Source organism: Mycteria americana, chromosome 3, assembly GCF_035582795.1.
Source record: "Mycteria americana isolate JAX WOST 10 ecotype Jacksonville Zoo and Gardens chromosome 3, USCA_MyAme_1.0, whole genome shotgun sequence".
In the NCBI taxonomy this organism is placed as follows: Eukaryota; Metazoa; Chordata; class Aves; order Ciconiiformes; family Ciconiidae; genus Mycteria; species Mycteria americana.
Window position 1 is genome coordinate 102,728,575 of NC_134367.1, and position 14,783 is coordinate 102,743,357.

The 14,783-nt window shown below is 43.1% G+C and overlaps 1 protein-coding gene across 8 annotated transcripts in view; it reads left to right on the top strand.

Moving 5' to 3' along the window:
- Positions 1-14,783, top strand: part of TRERF1 (transcriptional regulating factor 1) — a 104,879-nt gene that overhangs the window by 13,985 nt on the left and 76,111 nt on the right. The window lies entirely within an intron of this gene.

Sequence of the window (14,783 nt, forward strand, 5' to 3'; positions counted from 1 at the left end):
GAGAGGAAGATGTGGGGAGACTTGTAGTCACTCTGGACTTGGAACGATGTGGCACAAGACCACAACTGTGTCCACTGAAAATCATTTTGGGGTCTTGCATGGCCAGAATCCCCCAGTATCCCTGATACTGCTGTCACATCATCTTCACATCCCCCCAAATAGCTCTCTGAATTGCTGTTCTTTCTGTGTATCAGTTGGGGAACTTAGAGCTGGGTGTAATAGATTTCTAGGAGACCGACGGTTCAGAAGTATCTTGTATTTCAAAGTGTCAGGGAAGACATAATGCCCCTAACATTTCTTTTGTGTGGGGTTTGTTTGTTTTTGGGTTTTTTTTAATTTGTTTGGGTTTTTTTTCATTTCTGGTAAAGAACTAGTAAAATATAGAGCACGTATAGAAATGGCAGACGTTGTTGGATTTTTGAATTTTTTTTGTTGTCCTTGTTTCTAATAGTAAGCACACGGGAGTTTGCAAGATCCTGCAAAGAATTCAAACAATATTGCAGAGTCAAGTGTCCAAGGAATCTTTTTAATCTAGTCACATATATGGTGAACAGATCCAGATTTAAAAAAATACATTGCAGTAAGGAGAGATTAACCAAATGGGATAAAGACAAAAGACTGCTAAATATTTATGATTGTACTTACTAAGTTTAGGTTTTGCTGCTGGCATTCTGTTGTGTTTCCTTTTTTTGTTGTTGTTGTTGTCCTTCGTGTTCTTCCCTGTGTAAGAAAGTATCCTGTGGTATCAACTGTTCTGCTTATCCCTTGCAAAATGTTGGTAACTGAAAATCGGATCACGCGACCAAAGTTGGGCCCCCTCTCTGTGTCAGAAAACTAACAGTGCCTTTTTCACATGGGTGGGTTATGAATCCATTACACTTGCATCCATGCACATGGGTAATAAGTTTTTATTCTGCCACTATATGTTTCTGTAGTATGTTTCTGAGCTGGGTTGCAGGAGGAGTAGTGATCTCGCAGCTTGACCACAAATGCACTTGGTGATGTTCACATGGGCAGAGCTGGTTACAGAATTTGGGTCAGTGGGACAGTATCCTGATGAGCTGTCTGGCTGTAAGATGGGCTAACTGTATTAACTTACACTAGCTCTTGCTATGTATACCATAAAAAAACCTTTCTTGAATGTTTTTACTTCTGCATCTCCAGAACCTAGACCTTGAACTACTACAAAACTTTTTGAGAAAATTTTGATGGCATGTCCTATGCCACTTCAGAGCAAGTGCTACTCAAATCAGACACTGAAGTCAAGTTTATGCTTTGTAACTGAAAAAGATGTACAGCACGTGATATAACTGTATATGATATTCTTTTAATTGTTTCTGACAGTAAATTTAATAAAGAGGTCTTGAGAGAGATACACACACAGAGTGCAGGTCTGAAAAGCAATGAACACAGGCATATATGCATTATATTGCAATTGTTTTCCCCTGAGGGTTTTGTTATTGTTGTCCCTTTCACAAACTGTGAACCTGTAATTTTTCATGTGCTGTTCTTTGGCCCTCTCTGCCAGAGAGGCTCAATCTATCATGTTAAAAAAAATCAATAAAAAGTCTAGAGGTTTATTTATAAAGTAGAGCATGGAGAGAGGGTACAAAAATTCCATTAAAATGGCAGTTTAGCACTAGCTACATCTCTTTGGGACTAAGCTCCAATATTTTAAACTATTAAAATTGTTACAAGAATGCTTTTAATGTACCACAAATCACAGTAAAGCTTTCTAGTTGAAACTTGCCTTTATATAGTGCACTAGAATTCAGCTTATATATGTTTTTGGAGTGTCTGATGCTGCCCTCAAACACCATTTTAGCATCCATTTTAGAGCTTTATTATAGTTAATAATCTTACAGGTTTATGCTCAAGTGAAAATACGTGGATGTAAGAAGTCAGAATTTATTTTCCTTCAGAAGTGTGAGTGTATGTATGTCTCTGTGCAGATGCAGCTCTGAGCGAATTAATTATTTCTGAGAAGTCTATAGGCTTCTAATGTAATTCATCAGGATTGCCTGGCTTGGCATACGCTGCTTCGTTAGAGGAACTTATAAATTCAGGTGGTTGGTTATTTTATGACATAGCAGTTTTCACCAGTGATGTGATGGTCATCTAGTCCATGTTTCCTATCCAAAGAAATAAATGTGTCCCTCTGCTCATAAACGTGATGCTGAAGAGTTTATGAGATAGTATCTGTATTAAACCTCTCAAATATCAGAAGCAGTGTATCTGAAGTGTAAGCTTTGCCTCCCCCCAGCATCTTTCTGACTTCTTTTAATATCTGAAGAAGATTTATCTTGAAACTGTTCAGTTTTAAATACAAATGTCATTGTATGGTTTTGTGTTGTATTATCTTTTATCCTGGGATGACAAGAATTGTTTCTGGTGGAAATGCCTTTTATTTACTTCCAAAAATGCCCAGAAAAAAATGGTGAACTCTTATTTGGGCCAAAGGCAGGCTTTTCCATCTCCAGGAGACAGCACAGACTGTCAGAGAGCATGGCTCTTGGTAGAAGCTGTGGGAGCAGGCTACATAAATGAGCATGACAGAAGGCAAAAGAGGAGCTCCAACTCGCCAAACATTTGTGTGTATTATAAATACGCGCCCTGTCACGCACTTGTATCCATGCATACAACTCAATAACCCAATCCATCATTCCCACATTATTCATCCATCAATTTTTCCTTTTCTTACTAATCCACAGCCGAGTTCTGGCTTACTTCTTGCTGTCCTTGCTTGCGTGCATTTTCCTCTTTCCTGGCTGTATGAAGTTGGACTAAAGTAACGATCCTAGCAAGCTTAAAAAAAGCAAAGCTATTAACATGGCCCTTTCCCTGTTAATTAACATTTGAAGTTTCAGAGAAAGGGATCTAGCCTGTGTAATTACTCTGTGGTTAAAAATCTGTGGAAAATTCATACTAGTGCTTGGAAAGTGGAGATGCTAAAGGGAGGCCATTAAAGCTTGAAAAAAAATACATGTTTTTCTGTCCATTTTTCTAAGCAAAGGCAACAAAAACCTGTTCTGTAAGGTGCTTCTCAGTGTGAAAAGGAAGACTTTAGTTGTGTTACACAGCTCTGAGCGGAAATGATAGTTAGCTTCCCTGCTTTTGAAAAAATAAGCAAGTGATGTTAATGAGGATAAAGGAGAAGAGCATCATGCAGCAAAATGGAGTTTCCTGTGAAGCCCTTACGGTTTGGAGTCACCAGCCCGCCAGAAACTGGTGGCTGCAGGTGGGTTAATTGGGTTTGGCCAAATGGGGATTGCTGCCAGCTGAGGTTGGCTTCCCTGCTCGGCTCTTCTGCCTGCGGGCGGCCCCTCCTTCTTCCTTCTCCTCTTCCTCCTCCTGGGCTCGCTGTGCCTTGGGAAGGAGCAAATTGGCTGCGTCATGTCTTGGTGCCGTGCCGTACTGCTGTGCCCAGACCCATGCAGAAAGCCACAAGGCAGGCAGGGAAGCTGGGAGGTGGGGGAAGATGCACACGAGAGAAGGTGACACAGGCCAAAGCATGAGGCTGAGGCTTTTGGAAGGCATTCGCTAGGTCAGTGGCCCAAGATGGTTTAGGAAGGGTGATGCCCTTGAAGAGAAATTGGGGTCTCCTCCTCTAGCCATCCCACAGCCCTCAAGAGCCCTGTGGATGTTATTCCCTGGCTACATCTCCATTGGCAGAGCAGCTGTCCACCAAGCTTTTAGCGGCCTGTGATTCAGTCCGCTGGTTTCCATCTCTCCCCCTGCTCTCAGCGGTGGGCATGTTCTCAGTCTAGCAGGAGGCCTTTCTGCATGGTTTTCCCTTGGTTTCTCAGGGGGTCTTTTTGTTCCTTTGTCATCCTGTGTGAGCGATGTGGAAGTGTGGGGAAAAGTAGGTTTTTATGAAACACTTCCACTAGAGTAGGACTGCTGGGCCCTGCATATGGCATCCTGTGGTGTGCCGCTGCTCTGAGGGCATGCTAGGAGTGAGTCCTCTCTCCGTGAGAGCTCTCACTGAGAGCTCCTTTGCTCAGCTCCTCATCTTTCAGCAGGCAGGGCTAGATCCTGGGTTGCTGTCGCTCCTTTTCCTTCAGTGCCTGCGTTGGTAGCATCGCTGCCCTCGCTGGCGGGACATGCGGTGGAGGATGCGGGGCGCGTTGGCTGCAGAGAGGCTCGGCAGCCTCTAAGGCCCAAAAACCCACCATCTGTAAGGTACGGTCGTGTTGGAAAGCTGGACGGGTCTGGCAGCTTGGACGAGCAAAATGGCCTCTGGAGGAAAACTTGATACTTGTCTCCTTGCCTGCAACATTGACCTTATGCAGGTAGTGGTAAAATTTTTTTGTTGTTGTTGAGCATTGACCAGTTTTGGTGCTGTCCTTGAGGACAGCAGACTTGCAAGGTGTGCTGAGCTGGCACTGCAAACAACCAGCGCGTCCTTTGTGTAATGGGTAAAATCTGTTGGATTAGAGCTGAATAGCTCTGACTTAGCTCTGGATCGTACCCAAAATAAAGCTGCTCAGGTTTGTTGAAGGGGTAGTTGCTGATTGCTTTAGCTTCTAAAATTTGTTTGGGAAGAGTGCTGCCTTTTGCTGGTTGCCTGCGGGGTGAGTCTGGTCGAACACTTACATTTCACTGCATAGTCCTGTGCTGGGGCTGGGGCATGGACCAGCTCATATAGAAACTTCCCATTCCACCTAGTGGGTGTTTCCTATTACGGTGATTTGGGGCATGGTGATGTCCTCCTTTGCTCATGTGGGACAGGGGGGAAAAAAAGGAGCCTTTTTTGTGGGTTTGCCATAGGGAGGAGGTGGTGTGTTTTAGGCTGTCCTGTGTTTTTGATGGGTGTGGATGTTCTGATGACCTTCCTGAGCTAAACAGGTACCATGTAGCTGCTGGTAACTGGAAGGGACTGTCCTTCTGGTGGTCCGATCCCTTACAGGTTAGTGGTCTTATTTTTGCAACGACTGCTCTCTGAGACACTTCATCACCATGTAACCAAATTGGTGAAACCACGTGTTTTTTGGCTTTGAGGCATTTCCCCACCAAATCTGTGGGTCTTGCCCCTTCTCTGGGTTGTGCACGAACACCAGCGTTGGCCCTCTCCTGCGCCTGGGGTGGAGCCCGCAGTGAGTGAGGAAGGACTCTCTCGCCTCTTCTAATTTTTTTGGCGGAAGGGAGGAAGTGGTAGATACCAATCGTCCTCTCTCACACATCCTTCCACGCGCATCTTGCTGGTGGCCACCCAAACTGTCCCCTAGAGATGCTACTCTACCATGACTAATTTCCTGGCTTTTATTTTGAAAATGCAGTCATCAAAGCTGCACAGATCAGCTGGGACGAGTTCCAGCCTCTTTTGTGTATGAAAACCTAGAAAGCATACTTCTGGGAAGAGGTGTGGGAGATGGGTTAGGTTTTGGGTGGTTTTTGTGATTTGAAGACAGGGAGGGCAGTAGTGAATGTTGAGGATTTTAATAATTTAATTGGTGTAACTTGATTTCAAAATCAAGACTAAGTGCATTGGATGTAGTAGATGCAAACTCTGCCAGGTACAAGGACTAACTAAGGTAATGATTAAAAATTTATACTGTTTATTATAATGCCATAAAAGCTCCGAGTCTGGTGAGGTGGTCCACCTGTGTAATAAACATTACCATGTCTTTCCTTTGCGGTTTATACAAATATTTTTGTTGGTAGTATTTTGTGGACAGCACTACTTATGTGACAGTGCGTGCTAGACATAACTGTTGATTAAACTTCCTTGAAAAAATATTTTAACTAATAGATGTACAAGCATGTGGATTTAGCCAATTCTTTATGCATTTTTTTCCCAGCTATAAAAAAGTTCCAGTTAAGGAAAATATTAACTTTTTTCAGCACGTAAATACTACTCTAGGGAGAAGATTTTGTGTTTTCTTGTGTTGTGTGGTTTTTCTTTGGGATATGTGTGTGTTTTAAAGAAGAATGCTAACGGAATAAAAATCCCTACTTGAAGTATTGGTGATTTGGTAATGTAAGGTCAGATATTTATATTACTTACATTTATTGTGTGTCACTTTTTTAAAAACAAACAAATTCTAATATGCATTTTGTGTATATATATGCAGATGATGTAAAATACAAAGCACAGAGCACAACAACAAAAGTAAGCTTTAATTGTAGTAGATGCACTGAATTAACTGAGGTGCCTGGGGAAGTGAATTTAGAAAGACAGGAATTGAGACAGGTCCCTCCTTTATCTGAGTGGTTCAAAAGTCAGAAATCAGCTGGAATTACATTTTTTTAAGGCTAGTACAGTTTCAATATCTGAAAAACACTTTTACCAGATTTTGCATTTATTGGTGGAGCTATAAATAAGTGCAGAATAATTTTACTGAACTCCATGGAGTTTCTGCAGATCAGCATCAGCCCAACGGCTCTCAGAGTCTGGCCTCACTTCCTCCTTGGCTGGAAAAGCCAACCCAGTTCTTAAAAAAACTGTGGGGAACCTGGCTGGGCATTAATCTTAGATAACTGGGTTCTTTTTTTCTTTTTTGTGTGTGTGTGAGTTTGTTTTGTTTTAATAAAAAAAAAAAATCTTTTTCAGACAGATTGTTTCCTAGGAATGCTGGGAGAAATAGTTAACTAAGGAGTTTCCTGTTACCAGTCTTAGTCCCAGCGTTTGACTCCAAAAAAGCAAAATACAGACACCCCCCCCAGCCTCTCGGAAGCCCACCTGAGTCCTGCGGACAGCCTCCACTCTCCTGCAGCCACCCCAGCCTGAGCACCCCTGAGGGGAGTCTGGAGCACAGAAAACCTAGTGGTTTGGTAAACGAAGTAAGAGGGGAAAGTGAAGTTCCCACTGTTTCAGTGTGGGAACTGAGAGAGAAGCAACAGGGCTGGCTGTATGTTAGCCTGAAAACAGGGTTAGGAAGTTCCTTGAATGGTACGAACTCAGTTTTTTTGCAGGGAACTGCTTTTAGATTGCCTAGCTCTTTAGGAATGGCTTGATACCATTTAATCTCAGGGAATAGTGAGTCAGTCAGTTACCCAAAATAACATTTTTATTAAAGCCTTTCCCCAGTGTAAAATATTTGAAGTTGAAAAAAACCAACGAAACACCCCCCCCCCCTTTTTTTTTTCTTCCTTCTTTAAAATTGTCTCAAAGATCTGACAGCAAGCTGTGAAATGGTTGTGACACTCACTGTCTTGATTTAAGCCTGTATCAAGACTCCACTCCAGGGAGTGCAATCAGGCGATAAACAGACTAGTCACACACGTCTTAATTGCTGCATTTAGATGCTTTCTGGGGCCTTCTCCTAGCAGGGCTTTGCAGGATCAGGACCATGAATTAGCTTCTCCATACGCTGCCAGTGACCCCTGTCTGAACAGGGTAAAGAAAAAAAATAGCATGCATGCTCATAGAGACGTAGCAAATAAGAGGGCAGTTCACCTCTTATTTTAACTCCTGGCAGTGCAGGTTTTATTGAATTGCTGTTAAAAGAGGCTTGGTGAGATGTAAAACGGACTTGTCGCAGCTTCCTCCAATGATCCCAGCACTGAAGTGCTGCAGTGCCTGTCCTGTGTTTCTTGGGTTAAGAAAAGTAAAGCGGGACAGCAGGAAGCGACGATGTAAACTGCGCTTACTTCTCAGAAGCAGCAGGAAAATGACATCACTGTTTTTGCAAACTTTGAGCAATCTTAAATTTATGTAGCTGTTTTCATCCCATCTATTTCATGAAGAAAAATGTGTATATTCTGTAGTGCTTGATGTGGTTGTATGCTTAACATTTTACAGTGGTGGTTTATATAGACATGGTAACTGCTTTGAAATGGTGTTTGTTTTATTAAAGACCAGATTAGTTGGGAGGGATTGGGAATTACAAATTTTAATAACAAGTACTGGCAGTATTTTTTTTTTCTCCCCCCCCATCCATTTAAATATCTTCTCCTTTCTTTTATTTCTTTTTATGTGAAGTCTGTGCATGTTATCCACTGAAATAGTAGTATATGAGACAGTTGTAATTCAGCATTTTGTGTAATAATCCATTTCAGCAAAAAAAGGGCTGTGAAACTTTTTATTAAAAGTTCAAAAAAAAAAAATTCTGTAAGTTCTGGCTCTGGAATCCCACTTTTTTCTTCTGAAATTTTTACTTGTTGGTGTAATTCTTTTCAAGAGATTCTGCTGCTTTCACAAAAAAATGATGCTCAATGAATATCATGGGATAATACAGAAGCCTTTGTAGGATGTGCACTGACCTACCTAAGAAACCCAAGAGAGATAATTACAACCTTTCTTAGTCTACATTCAAATGCACTTTGCAAACATTTTTCCATGCAAAGAATGTGAACCAGTTACATTTTGGAATCTATACCTATATGGAAAATGGACTGTAAAAGAGATGCCTGTTTCAGGCGGTTTTTGACGAGTTCCAGATTAAAAAAAAATTATAGCATATTAAATTATTAGGCATCTTTACTAGGGTGTAAGGAAGATTTATGCTGTAATGAAATATTGCTGCAACCCAATTTAGAACTTGACAAATCTGGTTTTGTAGGGCTGAATTATAAGGGATACCTCATTATTTGAGGGGAAAACTTTTTTTTATTGTTATTTTTGGCACCCTGGTCTCCTCTTTGGTTGGGCTGTGCTCTGTAGGAGCTGCTTTGGGCAAGATGTCACAGGTGATCCTTTTTCAAGGGAGCTGTGCAGGATGAAGTTGTAATTAAGCATCACATCCTGGCAAGCCTTTCTGACCACATGTGGTCACTGCTTTCAAGTTAAATGCTTGCAGTCCTCATTGTCCCTCTGGGTCAGAAACGAAGGTCTTCTTAAAAGCACAGACTTCTACTTTGTTGTCAGATAATTCCTTACTGATTGTGTATATCAGATACTGTCTACTGATACTGTATATCAGATACTCTATATATAGTATCAGTAGCTATACAAAATTTAGCTACACCAAAATTGCTTGCTTCCCCCCCTGCCTCCCAAAAGCCTGTATTCCTTCCTTCTGCATACAGACCTCTTGATTGTCTCTCCCTTTAAACTCAAAGCATGCCCTTGTGCAATGTATTTGGAGTATAACCTGGCATTATGGCTTGCAGCAGACAATAGGGAACATCACAAAAAACCCCATGATTTGCTCAATTCACAAAGCCTACCCAAAATTTAGGGTATCAATACCTCTTTGACCATCTTTTGAGACTGCTTGTGGTATTCTTATGTTGCTGTTCACAGGTTCTCAGTTGAGAAACAAAACTGGAAACAAACTAAGTTTGTGCGTTTGACTAAACTGAAGAGCAAATTTTAGCTGGAAATAGTATTTCTTTATAGGGTCATGAGTTTCTTGTGTGCAGGGTTTCTGTTTCCCCCGCTGCCCTGGCATGCAAAGTGATTGATCTTAAGCAAATTACATACACTTGTAACTACAACCATATATGCGCACATATGGGAGCATGTGACAAAGGAAAACAAAAATGCAGGGTTTGAGCTCAGCCGGTAAATATTTTGGGAACCTTTTCTCCTCGTTCCTGGGAGAGAGAAGTCTCAACTTCTGCCGATACCGTCTGTGTGTTATCTGGCCCTGTGGCTCCACCAGTGCTCTTTCCGATGTGTTGTGCCTGCCGCATTGGAGGAGTAAGGCATTGCTGGGTGGCTTATGTGGTCAGGTGTAAGTGACAGATGGAGTGTTTACATTTAGGAGAATCTTATATTGAATACTTAAAATGAGTTACTGGTAAGCACAGCTTTAAAAGTTTAAGAAGAGTCGCAGTTTGGTGTGTGTTGAATGTGCACAATGTTATGTGCTTAGCTTCAACTATAAACCATTTGCTGAGTGTTAGTGACTCTGATGTTTAGTCTTTGGCCCCCCCTGTTTAGACGTCAGTAGCCAAGTGTTTTGCCTCTGTATGTAGCCTCAAGTTGCACTTTTTTCTGATGTCATCAGATCAAATTATTTATAAAATGAGGACATCCTTTTGGACTTCATGTGTAAACAGTCTTAAATATCTGCACAGGCAAAGAGATTCTTGTCTGTTTATCCACAGTTGAAGTCCAAATATTAATGAATACTAACATTAAATAGTGGGGGTTTTTTCCCCCCTCAATCTTCATTTAAGTTTTCCCTTTAAGGCTCAGATTTCTCCTCTAGATTACCCAGAGAAAAACTTTCACCTTGCCCTTGATCAAGTTACTAGTTGCAGTATGTGTCTGCTGCAGTCATTCATCATGAGTTAGGGTAAGCAAGTGAACTCTTTCAGAGTGGTTCCTACTGGGCAGGTATTAGCACAGTCGAAACCATGGCTGCAGTTGCTGGTGCGTGCATTTGAGAGTAGGATCTGGCGTCTTCAGGCAACACGATGACTCCAGGTCTGTTAATTTTGGAATTAATGGTGAGAGCTGGAAGCCTGCTGCCAGCCCACCAAGGTGCCATTTAAAATTCCGTGGAGCCAAGTTGGTGTTGGACTTTGCTGCTTATTTGTAAGACATCTCAACAGGCAACAAAGTGCCCCTCTTGCCGTAGGGATTTGGGGGTGGTGGGGAGGGACTCTGAGGGTCAGAGGTGGCTGGTGTTGCCTCAGGCCCCTGCAGTGGGGAGGCACTCTCTCTCTCTGCTGCATCTTTTAGGACGTGATGTGCTGGAGACCTGGGAGGTGCCCATCAGAGTGGCTGCCTTCAGCTGGAAGGGGAGATGGGAAAGCAAGAAGCAGGATGCTGTAAAACAGGGGCTGAGAAAGGTTTTAAAGGTACCGACTGCTGCCAGGGCAACTTCATTTGTGTGTTTGTTTTAGCTTTCTGGCTTTTTTTTTTTTTTTTTGCTTTTTTTAACAAAACTTCAAACATCCTCTTAGCCAATGACAGCAAGGTTTGCAAATCAAAACCAAATCTGAGCATAGCACTACACTTGAGTGAGCTGTGCTAATCTAAGACAAGCTTCTGTTTCCTGCTTAGAGCTTCTCCCCCGTGCTCTCGTTTGGCACATGTTACAGTACTGTGTGCTGACAGACACCTTTGAGACACAAATCAGTTAAAGAAGTGTGTGTGGTGGCGACTGCTCCAACCTCGGTATTTCATGTGCTTGTCGGCTACCTACTCGTGGTTAGGAATTAGCTGTTTGGAGTCAGGTAGGCTACGCAGGAGTCCTACCTTTGTGAATTAAGATCCAGAATGGAGTGGTCTTGGGTCCTTTTTGTGTGTTCCTATGATCAGACAAAAATGTAATGTGCTAATAAAAGTAATCCCCGTAAGAAGTCATACAGTGCAAGCAGTGTGTGAGCAGAATATTTTAGGTAGCTAATATGTGGAACTGATACAATCCTGAGTAGTCCAGCTCTGCGGTTTGCATAAAAGCAGCCCCTTAAAGACCCTGTGGTCTCATCTTCCACCAGCAACTCAATGACTTGACTTTCACTTTCCTTATGGTAAGAGAATTGATAGAGAAGAGAATTTGCCATCGGTTTTCTCTCTCTACATTTTTCCAGACAGTTTGGCCTCCACAAATTGTACAGCCTCCTTTTTCTCTGCGTGGGAGAGTACAGACTGCTGCTGGAGGCAAGGAGGAGAGATTAACATTCATCTGTTATCTCCTCGCTCTCTTTTTCCATCCCGTGGGCATGGGAGACTTATGAATGTGCAGCTCCTTTGGGGAACGTTTCTACTCATTGCCCGGATGAGAAGACCACAGAGACACCGCTAAGGTTGTGCGAGTTTCACGTTGCTGATTAAATAGGCACATGAAAAAGCCGAGTGCAGTGGCTCCCTAGAAGAGGTCAGAGAGGAGGATGGAAGGACTGGCACAAGCCTTAGGTTGCTCACTTACTAAGAGATTTCCTTTTCCAGAGTCCATATGCATTGAGTGCTTAATGCAAAGTCTTCCTCCTCACTTGGGTCTTTCATGCGAAGTGGTATGAGTTAATTTTGCAAGAGCTCTGTTTTGAGCAGAGATGTTTACTACGTTGATTCTTACTCTGTGTTTCAATGTTGCCTATATAGCCAGGAAATCTGATGGGGAATATGGGGAAACAAATGTTTTTGTTTTTTTTTTTAAAAAAAGTCTTTACTGGTGTGGAAGCTAAAGCTGATATTGTACATGCATGTACAAGCACAGCAGTGGTTGATAACACTCAAATGCAGGATCAGGAGATGTAGTTTCACTTTGTGGCATTGGCAGGGACAGGAAAGGTCTTGCAAACACACGTTTCCGAATCACCCTGCCGCAAGGGGAGCTCTCAGCTGGCATTGCCCTTCAGTATCCATTTACCTTTCACAGGAGACAGGTACCGAGGTGGGTGCACACCATGAGGGTGTGATGTATCTTCTCGCGTCTGCTTCCTTCTGCGTGAGCACCAGCCTCAGGCTGCCTGTGCAGAAACGGCAATCACCTCCTTGTCCCCAGTGTCTCCTGCTGCTACCAAATTAGAGGATGTCTCAATTAACAGCCAGTCATTCTTTCTGCCCACCACCCCCCATCCTAATGGGGACCAGTTGATAGTTAGCATTTACTAATTTAGGACTGTGGAAGGTTTGTTCTCAATGAACTGCAATCAGTAGGTCTCGCTCCTCCTTCAATTAGTGGTCCCTGCTGGAAAGAAGACAGTGGGCCTCTTCCCATCCTTTCCAGCGCTAGCCGCTGCCTAGCAGGATGTGACGAGCCAAGTGCCACTGCCACAGTGGCCTGGAGGTGATGGAGCCACTGGTGTGGATGGTGATTGCGAGAATCGCAGAATCTGGGAAGTCTTACGAGCGTGGAACTGACATCTTGCATGAGGCAGTGAAAGAGTACGAGTGCAGTATTGTTGGAAAGATATGGTGAGGATTTTACCCGGGGTAGCATGCGTATTGCTGGCAGTGGCAGGGAATTTCTATGGACCTGCTTGTTGAACTTCTGGAAGGATGTTGCTAACAGGCATCAAGTGTGGTGAGGTCAATACAAAGAGGAACAAAACCTCCCATTCAGATAAAAGCAGGGGAAGGGAAACACTGCCACGTGTGGGACTGGTTCAGGCTAAACTGGTCCGTGCAGTAGTTTCTGCAGCTCTTCAGAAACGTACTATGGGGTTGCACTTCCCAGCTCAGACAGGTCTACGTTCACGTTCCAGTCAGGCTTAGGGAAAGCAGGAACAGCACCATCTGTGTCCCACTTCATTTGAAAAAGAAAATTTAAAAAAATCTCAAATGCCAGCCATCTGCTGATATCGCATCCAAACTCTAGCCCCGCATCTGGGGGCAGAGGAGGGAGATGGTTTCTGCGGGGAGAGGCACCGTTCAGAGTGGAAGAGCTGCCTGTGCGCGGGGATGCTGCTGGACCCAGAAACCACCAGAGGATCATGTGCAGGATGGCGTGGCATCTCTGTCCGGCCACCTTCTGTAGTACCAAAGCAGTCCTGTCCAGAGAGAGTGAATCTGAGTCCCATCCTGCTGACCGAGTCCACAATGCTTGGTTTATGGATCATTAAGACAAGATTTGTGTGTTTCTGTGAAGTGGATGCAGAGTGATGGGGTGGTTAGGAGCCGCTGTATTGATGACTGAGGCAAAAAGATAGTCATCACTTTTTCCTTGTAGCCTGGTCATTGGGTGTAATGTTTTGGAAACAGATTAGGTTGTGGTTTTCTACAAGTTGGCTATTAAAATAGGCCCGCTATCTTGATGGGAACTAACATGGGCCCTCAGCTGGACACAGGAAATGAGCAGACTAGTTCTTCTTTAATTCTTTTTGTCCCAGACCCTCCCCCAGCAAACGCCCAGTGAGTTTTGATTTGCTTATGAAGGTGCTTTTTCTGAAGTCCATGTGTCATTTTTCTATGTTGTATTTTTCTCCTCTTCTCTGTTATAGAAGTTGCTGCTTCTGTCCTCATAGCTCTGGGTGAATGTGAACACAAGTAAGGCAGTAGAGAGTTAAAAAAAAAAATCCATTAATTAAAATATTTACATTGGAAGCTGCAAAACATTTACTCTTTGAGTAAAACAAACTTCCCCATTGTTCTTGTATGATTGCTGCAGTTTCTCTGAAAATAGCCAGGAAGAGGTTGTGCTCTGAGGAATTTTACTGGGTTGGCAGGGGAATAGGAGGGTAGGGATACTCAAGCGGGGTCTTGGTCAGTGGCTCTCTTTCGTTCAAATCTTTCTGTGACATGGATAAAAGATCTCTTCTTCACAGAAAAAACAAAAAGAATCCAAAAAACCCCCATAGTGGTGGAAGTATGTTGTCATATTATTCTGGTAATGCCAGAAAATAAATGATCATCAGTAGAAGATGAGAAAATGGTGTTCACTGGATGAAAGGTTTATTTTTAGCACTTAAAGTGTACACTACTGTACACTTGAAGAAAGGGGAAAAAGAGAAGCATCCCAGAGCTGGCAGTTTGGACCCTGGCTCCCAGGCAACCCTCCTGGCTGGGGACCCAAGTGCCACTGTCCCTGTTTTGCTGGCAGGGAAATGGCAGCGCAGCGTGGTGAAGGATGTCACCTTTCTGTGGTGCTGAGCACCTGTGGTTCCCGCTGGGGTCTGTTGGCATTGTGGCTGCTCGGTGTCCAAGGAAAACAAAGCAAGGGTGCAATTTGGGGACATCAGACCACTAAAACACAATGTTTTCTTTGCATCTAGTTTTGTACTTTAGGCACAGGGATACTCTTAGTAGCATCACTACAGGAAAAGTAAGCAAACGTGAAAACTATTTGCTTCAAATCCTTCCATTCCTGCCATATCTCCTCCCAGGTAACTGGATTGAAAAATTAAAAACAAACAAATTAACAACCCTTAATAGTATTCTAATATATACAGTGTGCCATTTCACTCTTACACATTTCTGGCCTTTTCCAGCCTGGCACTGGACT